Here is a 9,675-nt window from a genome sequence, read left to right as displayed (position 1 = left end):
ATTAATTTACTCCCTACAGAAACCATACAACAGATCCCAGCAGCTAATCTGTTCCAAAAGCCATAGGCAGCTACCCCAACTGTGGGCGTCGCGTGCGAGCAAAGGATTACATATCGTGTCCTTTGATAATACAATTGATATCGCCTGAATCAAGATCCATACACGGTATGTAATTAACAAAATGGTCACTTCTCCATATTGGGTACAACGAGTATGATCCCGGAAACAATTTTCGATGGTTATGCTTTCTATACTTGATGCCACCTATTTATCTATTAAGGCCTCTAATTGACTGCTATAGTTGCTCATTAATAATCGTACCGACAACAAACTTGAAAAGTAGGACCTTGATTAGACAAACAAAGGAAAAATGTCTTGCCTCAATCCAACACAAAGGTCCCTCGCGCCGACCGCTCCTCCACTTCTGTGCCCCACCGCGGCAGCGCGGTGTACGACGCACGCTCTTCTTCTCTTCTAGAGTATCATGTCAAGACGTACTCAAGAGTGCTAGACATAAGACGCTCATAGCTTAGGGTAGTGGTCATGGAGTGGAAAGTTTGCAGCAAATAAAGTCATTGCATTATATGTATTTAAGGAACGTATATGTAGCAAATTACGCCTGCCCCCCCCCCCCCCCGGCGATAACGCAAAACAAGTAACATTCACTGAACAATTACGTGTTTAGTTTAAGCAGCGGACGATTAGCGATTCTCTAATACACACGATATATTCGCCTTTTTGTAGATATTTATCGTTTATAACTAGTTAATATTGGGCATTTCATCTACTGAGTTGGAAAGTCTTCGTATTCATGATGACGTCTATAGTAGCTAATATTCATGTTCTAGCATCGTAAAGCAGGTTCGTCTATAGCATTTGAACTTATAGTAATCCTACTAATTTAAAAACTTTAAAGAAAACTTGAACTATATTATTATATCTGTCCATAAGTCGACGTCTCGTAGCTGTTCCAAAAGCTACAGGCTGGTTTCACGAATCACCATCCTTTCTTCTATTGTGGACAATATCGTTGCTGACTTCGTTCACAAATGTTTTGGCACTTACTAGACTATTTGTCTCTGCACCAATATGAGTTTACGCGAATCCCTTTAGTGATGCAATGGTAAAAATGTTTATCTGTTAAATTTATAGAAACGTGAGTATATCTAGTTTTGGTACTGAGGGTAGTAACACTTCGCTTCGCCCAAGCGTCAGCCGTCCAAAGCAACGTTTGACGCCAGTAGCGAACATTAAACTAAAAACAGTTTTTTTTAGCATGACCTCACAAGAGAAGAACCAAATTCAACGCAATTGCTCAGAACTGGGAATAGTTGACCAAGAGTACGCGATCGTGAAACGCTTTTGGGTTTTCTTTCTATAAATTTTTCAGGCGGTTTGGGTCGTATGGCCTGCACAAGGCTATTCGAAAAGATAGGAGCACTGGGATTCTGCTTACGAAATCTGGTCCGGTGCAATGTGTAGTTAATTGCGAAAAGGTCTCTAGAATTGGGACTCCTACTCCTATTATATAATAAAAGAATATCTGGATCTTTTTTTAAAGTCACGTATAGAATAAAACACCGAAGATTTAAAACAGTTTTTTTTTTTTTGTCGTACACAGATAGTACAACAGTCATTAAATTAATATATCTGTTCTTGAACGCGCGATACTAAAGACACTAATAGTAAAGAGTGACGTATTTCCTAAATCATGAACTTATAACGGCCATTTTCTATAGCATTTAAGGTTTACATCGCGGAAGCAGCTAAAATAGCATCTCGTATGTGTAGCACGGATTTAAATAGTGTCTAAGATATATCTGTACAGTGAGTGTCATATATATGTTATACTACGTTAAGCTAATATCGCATTGGCAAAGGTAAAAGAACTGCAAGTAAAAAATAATCTTATACATCCGAAAAGACGTCAAAAAAATCACTGATCATGTGGTAACAATGTCCTGAATCTTTGAAATGGGGTTGAATAAAGGTTCATAAGTATTGTTAATGATGCGTCTACGTTACGCGTTGCTTGATCGGCGACCTCTGTCAGTATATTACTGCTGCCAGCTTTAATTTAATAGGGCATTTGTATTGCATCGTAATAAAAAAAAAACGATGATCAGTTTAGATAAACGTCCATATTAACGGTATATTCAAACAACTTATAAAGATCTAAAATAGTTGTAAAATAAAAAAAAAAAAAAAAAAGAAATGACTAACAAATTTCGGGCGAACTGGTCGTCTAATCCATCTTAGGCAAGAAAAAAGGATCAGTTTCAACACACTAATTAAAACAAAGCTGGATCCAAATCATTGTTAACCATCAATGTTGCACATCCTGTGTATGGTATACACGTTGATCTTCGATCCATAATGGGTCTTACCTAAGCTTACACATTTTTTGTCCCTGCCCAGCATGATGTGGCGACGGATGACGTCGATAGCGTGTGCTTATTGACCAGCCATTTACAGCGCAGGTTTTGTGCTATAGTAACTGGCTATATTTTTCTATAATATGTCGTATGTCGACGTGACGAAGTTGGAGCTGGATTTTGGGTTGTGAGAATACGCTGAAGAACTGCAGACCTTAGCCAGAGTCAGCCAACGATATAGTCAATATCCTCTTCTCGCTTGCCATTTACGCCATCATAAGACGCACGACAAGCCCATCCCAGTCGAGGCTAACGGAATGAGTGGCGTCGAGTCGGTACATCATCGTACGGTGGCCGGACCACAGCGGCGAGGCCCTCTGGCCTTTAGATGCTACCCGAAAAACACCGCCTGCAATTTTGTGCCCGCTTCCTTAGGAAATACCAACGGAGACGGCAGCAGCAACAGCTTACTTCTTCCTCCGTCCATTGTTAGCTCTTGGTGCTTACTGGTTTTCTTCGTTTTGCTCACTCCGTTTTCCTATCGTCTACCCCCCCCTCTTCCACAACGTCTCTAGCCTTCACCCGAGCCACCGCAATCTTTCTTGTGTCTTAGCCACCAGGCTTCCATCGTATTTCAACGCTTTCGCTACGATGTGCCTTTATAATGCCACCATTCACATTGTTGCCTTCACACACGCGGACAACCACGGAAGGCCAACGACGACCTAAAGGGGATCACTAAGGGTACGGCCATTTCCACGCTTGCGTGAGATGGTAAGATCGTAAACATGAAAAAGAGAAACAATCGAGCAGGGAGCCACCACAAGATTCATGGGTCCATGGACATTCAATCATGGCAGACCCTATTTTCAACCGTGCCCTTTGAGTTCCGGCTTCTACCCCAATTCTTCCACACCCCCCAAGCTTATGCGCCTGATTATGTACTGTCTATTAGTGGCTCACTTGTTAGCTTTGTCATTTTTTCCCAGCAGCCAGCATGTACACTTATCTATCTAGCATATCTCAACAAATTCGAGGAGAACGTGCTTGTATGCGCCGGAAACAGGTTTTTATGAAGATAAATGCCATGGGGTATAGGGCCAGTATTCAAGGCACAGTATATACATTTGTCGTATATATATATAGAGTCTTCACGTAGCTGCACTAATGCTACTATATTTCTTACGCTATATCAAGTATAATGTAAAGCGGCACACGTACTAAGCAAACAAGAGCAATTGCAGGCTCTCTAGGTATAAGCTGCTTCAGTTACTGTAGCTTTGTCCATGTACTATCCTCTGTGTACGTACGTGCCACGCCTCCCATATAGGACCAATGCATTGCTATGCTTACAGCTTGCCTGGGCACCGGCGACAAATAAGAGTCACCACACCTCGTTGCCAACGCCGTCAGAGCTCAAACCAGGTTATAACAACGAGAGCAGTCAGCAATGGCAGCAGCATCCGGAGGAAAGAGCAGAAATAAAATGAGAGACAGCAGACGGGGCAGAAGGAAAGAAAACGAAGTAAACCTGCGGGAGCGGAAAAGGCAAAAGGGAATGAGGAGGAAAATCGTAAGGAGAACAAGAAGAAGGAGAAAAGCATAGGCGCGAAAAGCAAAAAAAAAAGCGACTTAAGATGTAAGCTCTACCCGATGTCATTATCGTAATCGTTACTGTACGTTTAATTTTCGCAACTAATAGTTAGGTTGTTGCTATCGTTAACAATGTCGGCTTGCCCACGGGTTCTTACTCGCCTGATGGAGTCACTTTGTCGTAACGAAAGGAGGGCATAGATTTGTTTTTGCGTTGTCCGTTAGGCTTCTTAACTTTGCTTTTGCTATCTGTTTTAGAGAACCTGGCAATGTCCAATGGATGTTTGATGGAGGCGTACAAACGAATACGAACATAAGCGAAAAGTTAGGTCAACTTACTATCCTATTACAAAGAAACTACTATACTATTACAGACTATATAACCAGGTTATCGATAATGTCGTGCACATTCATGCACGTCTATAAAGACGATATGCGCTAAGTGATTTGAACGTCAACGGTAAAAGCAGAGTGAACACATCGGTAAGTGCGGCATAGTAAGTGTCTTTTGTTGACACCCACAAGGCAGTTGACTTTGTCTAACAAAAACCCAGACTAGCCTATAAATCAGCAGAGAACCGAAAGTCAATAACAGTAACCATCAGTGATAGGATAAAAAAAAAGAAAATTATCGCTATATTTCGAATTTTACGTCTGGTATCGCCGTTAAGCATTTTATCGGACAGATGAGTGACTCCTGCCAGCACGCAGCGAATCGTGTGTATATGCCCGGATTTCGAATCTAGACCACAGAGTGTCTTTAAGTTTAGCAGGCAAATACTTTACTCCGAAAGCTATCGTAGGGATCTAACAAGGCTTACTAAAGTTTAACGAATAATAAAATAAGCCCTTATGTAAATGCGACGTGTAACCAGCAGAAGTGTATTTAATTAGCTAACTATATATGACAGGTGTTATAGGATGAATTGTTTTTTGTCTAGCGCTCGACTACAGCGATAGCCAGAATCAATTGTTATATGTCAACCGTTTCATGTTCCCTGCTATATGGTTGTCTTAAGAATTCATCTTTATTTAGATCCTGCGATTTTCTGTAAAACTCTGCGTTACTGCTGCTTTTCCATCGACGACCTGCGACTCACGTACTTCCTCTGTTTAGTGCTTTCATAACAAAATAAATAGCACCGTTTTACCGCAGACGTGACTATTGAGAAACGCCTCGAGCGGGTAGCCCTTCGATCGGCGAGCAATGAACGCGTTCGGGAGCTATATGCCTTGCCCATATTCGATATAATTGAAGCTAATTATTATTAATGGATGCGGCAGTTCGATAGTTATCTCCGTTCGGCCGATCTAAGGTCGACGTCGTGATTTCGGCGATAGTAAGAAGAAAACAAAAATTTAAGAAAAAATTGCGTTCAGCGGTCGAACAGCGACCCTCACGAGAGTGGCGGTGTCTTAAAACTAATCAGACAACCTTATTCGGCGTGTTGTCTCTCAGTATCAGGATCTGATCCAAATAGAAATTATCCGAAAGTGCAAAGTTGTCGTTTACACTTGTTCCGCTGTAGCACTTAAGTCGATTTCAATTGAAGTTTCTGGTAATGTTTCGCTCTTTCGCTTCAAAGCGAAGGCATTACCAGAAACCTAGTCCTGGATCTCCTCTTCGAGCTATGCATTTTTTGTTACCAACGGGATGCCTATAATGTACTGTGTAGTATGTTATTTCTTTGATACTCATTCCTCTTACTACCATAACGAGTTGCCAAATCCTCCTTCTCGTTTCGATCAACAAAAATGATTACTATTGATATTTCCAATAAAAATTTCGCGTATCTCGATACGTTCGCCAAACCAAATAACCGAACGGTCTGGGTCATATCAACTCAAAAAAAGTTTCTACTGCATCGCTTTCAGTAATAGAATACTGCTTCCAGCTGTCACGTCTACGTGCGCCGTGTGGACAACAGACGTTCAGTTTCAACCATCGCCGTAACGCTTTTACGTTTGCTGGATTCTCGCCACTCATTGTCAGCATGCAGGAGGACGAATCGTGCATGCGCCGACAAGCATATATGAGCTTTACTTCGTCTCATAATGCTTATGTATAGTTTTGCCATTTTATCTATCGTGTTATTATCGTTGGGCAGCATATAGCCTCATAGCTTTCGTCGTTGAATTAGATTAGTTGATCCAGTGGCAACGACATCGATGGCGGCGGCGGCGGCGGTAGAGGCTGTTAGCGGTGGCGATGCTCGCGAAAGTTCAACTTCTAAAATATCCGATTATGCCGCCGCTACTACTGTTCCTATCGCAGTCTCTATATCGTTACCACTATGGTACAGAACAACTAGGCAAACGGTAAGACCACTACTACTGGCTGGTTTAACGATAGTTCGACGATCGGTCGGTATAGGCTAAGCTAGACTGGGCTGGCCGTAGTTGTCGTCTGTGTACGAGCAAACGTGTGAGCGACGGCCGAGTTGCGAGCTTCAAGACGGCCTGCTCATAGACTGCAGAACGGCCTAAAAGAAGAAGGTGCCCGAGGCCGCTGGTTGCACAGGGCACCTGGTTCGCTTTCCCCGCCCAGCCACAAAGGACCAGGGATGATGGTAAAGCAACCCAGCATCGCACGAATGGCTGGGGAAGGGGCTGTGCTTGCACCGCTGAAACTATTCGCTTTGGTGTTCACTTGTCTCAGTGAAGTGAGACTTTTAATCTCCAAAGTTTGTACTCGAGAAAGCTGCTGTTTCTACCAAACAACAGTCCTATTTTTGTGTAATGTCACAGCCATTGCTGCACGCAGCGACGCGATCCATAGGATTCGACTCGACGTATTAACCGTGTGAATCAATGAACGTCAGTATACAAGAGGTCAGAATTGAGGCAGAAACATAAATTCCACTTCGAGGTAAAGGTGACAACTGTTGGCGCTGCTGCCATTTTTGATAATATTATAGGAGTTGTTGATATAAACGGAACGTCCTAAGAACAACGAAGGTGTCCCAAATACCTATGGTAACTTTCCCAAAGTACTCGTGAAAGCACATCGTAGGCCATCTAAGGTACACGCGTGCACAGTATATAGGCCTCAAACGCGAGAGCGAGGGACCGGAGATGGTTAACGTTACAAAACACGTTTTCTGTTCTATGATTTCATATCAAGTCAGTAATTGAGATACATATATATAAGGCAATTCACTGAAACGCAGGTTCATGTCACCTCCAGAACGTGAGTGAACATTAAAAAAGGGTTCTGCATGTCCAAATACGCTGTTTCTTCTTTCTGATTATTAGAAGCCATTTTCCATTGCTAAGCAGATGTTATTGAAGTTTACGCCATCATATTAGATTCAAGTTCTCCCAGATTAACGAGGAAAGTAGCAGAAGTCCTTAATCCCGTAGGGTTCAATGTCATTTTTCTATGAGTGCTTACTCGCACTTATGTGTTGATAACGATCGACATAAAAGAACTCGCTATGCATATTCAATTTCTACATGGAACTACAGCGCTAAACGAAATTAAACGGCGTCAATAGCATTTTCGATTACGAGAGTCCGTTTGATTTGACATTACTAGCGTGTGTTGTCCTGCAATGGCGCAGCCGAATGCGTCGGCGCTACACGCAAGCTCGTTGAACGCCCCGTGCGATCTGCGTGCGAATGCCGAATTAGGTTTGGAACATCGACTACCTTTGGCCTTTACGGCACCCAGTCGGAACCAGGGTCTATGTATTGCGAAGAATTTCTTTTGTTTACGATCTCTTGTCCTCGCTTGTTCCTTAACGTTGACACGCGATCCATGCTCTTCGCCTGCTGTAAATCGCGGGTCAGGATGGCGGTGACCGCCTAATGCAAAGTAGCTACGGAACATTGAATTGACGGTATAGGAATTATAGTCGTTGCAGGGTCCTGCGCACGACGTCTTTCAATTCGATGCCTCTCGCCATTTCACTAGCTGCTGAGTAAAGCTTTGCCAGATTCCCTACGATATCTGCACCACTCTCTCCTCACGCCAGTAATGTCCTAGTTCAGATAGCCGCACAGAAAGCATGCTCCACAACGTGACACAATTCTTATTTCTGCGCCGGTCGTCCTAAGCGCAATCGTGGTTGTTCCAGTCGGGACCATCAGCGTTGGCCTGAGCACAAAAATTTTTCCTTCACTTAAGATTAACATTCACAACAAAGTGCTTAGTTTAGACTGGCAAAGAACAACGGATATTCGTTTTTGTTATTTTTATATTAGCTACTGTTCTTAAGGCTGCAACTCAGTTAAATTCTCTTATCTTTATTTTTCTTTTTTATCGTATCTTGAAGTCCGCTCTTTGGTTAGGTAGCAGAAACTACGGTTATGGCATAGGGGGGCACACCGTGACCCGCTACAACCAAATTCATCGTGGCCATTCGAAAGTGATCTTGGAACAGAGGCGGAACGAACGTTGCAGGGGCTTTTGGGAAACTACCTTCTATAACGTCGAAGATATGACAGGGAGGGGACACGCAGACGATGAAACGGAGACGTTTTCTGCGGCACACAACTACTTATAGGCTAGTTGGTTAGCCGAAGCGCCTCTGACTCTGACGTCTGCGATTTGGGTCCGCGTCTACTCTGAACCACATCTGGGAATTGTCAACAGTCGACCGGCGAAGTCAAGGAGCTTTTGTGAGCCAAAATCGGTTGCCGCTATTGTTGCTCGCTGAACATTTTCACCACGTCATCCTAGTTGTGTGTGCGGAATACAAAAGGGGAAAGGAACAGCAGGAAAGAGCCCAGATCAGCGACTAGAAAGGTCTGAGCCTGACAAACTATATTTTACCGGAGCAGACTTTTACGGATGTAGGGTAGTAAATTGAGTGAATAGATATAGAGAAGCTATGAATAGCAGCTAAATTCGATGAATGGCCGAAGAGAAGTCCGCAATTAACATATATATATATATATATTAGTCCATTTTTGATTGAATCAGATTTAGATAACCCAAAAAAGTTCAAGTTTTCAGGCAAGGTAATAGACAGGGCAAACGTTGACTTCGTTTCTAAAAACGGCTTCCATCTTTAAGGACGACTAACAGTCGTCGACTGATTCATAGATACGCATTTTTTTACATGGTAATAATTTATCCCAACTTCTCTCTCTATATTGTGTTAGTACCTATAATACTTACCAATGTAATCGGCAACCGGTACGAACACAACGTTTTCTATTGACAGTTGTCTCATTCCGTTCCACCGCCCACCAGACGCTGCGTAGCTGAGATGGCTGAAAGCCTCTCATTTGCCCTTACAGTTGATGGCGACTCTCTCAACCTATTTGATCAGTGGATGATTCGATGAACGAAAGATCAAGCCTGAGGGTCAATGCTTCTTTTAGGCAGATGACGACACTAGCTAAGTTTCGGATGTCCTTGAAACTCTCTCTATACGCACATACACAGAGCATTAATATTAATGAGAGTGTCGTTGATGGGCACGCAACCCCCTTTGCTTTCGGTCCGGTCTGAACGACAGGCAAGACCTTTCTGAGTCCAACTTCGCCGCAAAGTCTATGAGGCCACTGCAGAGCGGAGTTCGATTCAGAAGCGCTAACGTATGTCAGGGAAAGAAGACGAGGAAAGCTATTGGATCTGGTGGCTGACAGAAAGATGCCAGGGATTAGTGCGAAAGGCGCCGTAAAACAGTGGGTACGGGCAGAGGATACGCATCCAGCATCGAGAGTTAAGTTCAACGCTTTTTTTGATGGATGATTC

The sequence above is a fragment of the Varroa jacobsoni genome, unplaced genomic scaffold (assembly GCF_002532875.2).
Source record: "Varroa jacobsoni isolate VJ856 unplaced genomic scaffold, vjacob_1.0 scaffold_67, whole genome shotgun sequence".
Classification (NCBI taxonomy): domain Eukaryota; kingdom Metazoa; phylum Arthropoda; class Arachnida; order Mesostigmata; family Varroidae; genus Varroa; species Varroa jacobsoni.
Note: the sequence above shows the minus strand (reverse complement) of the source record.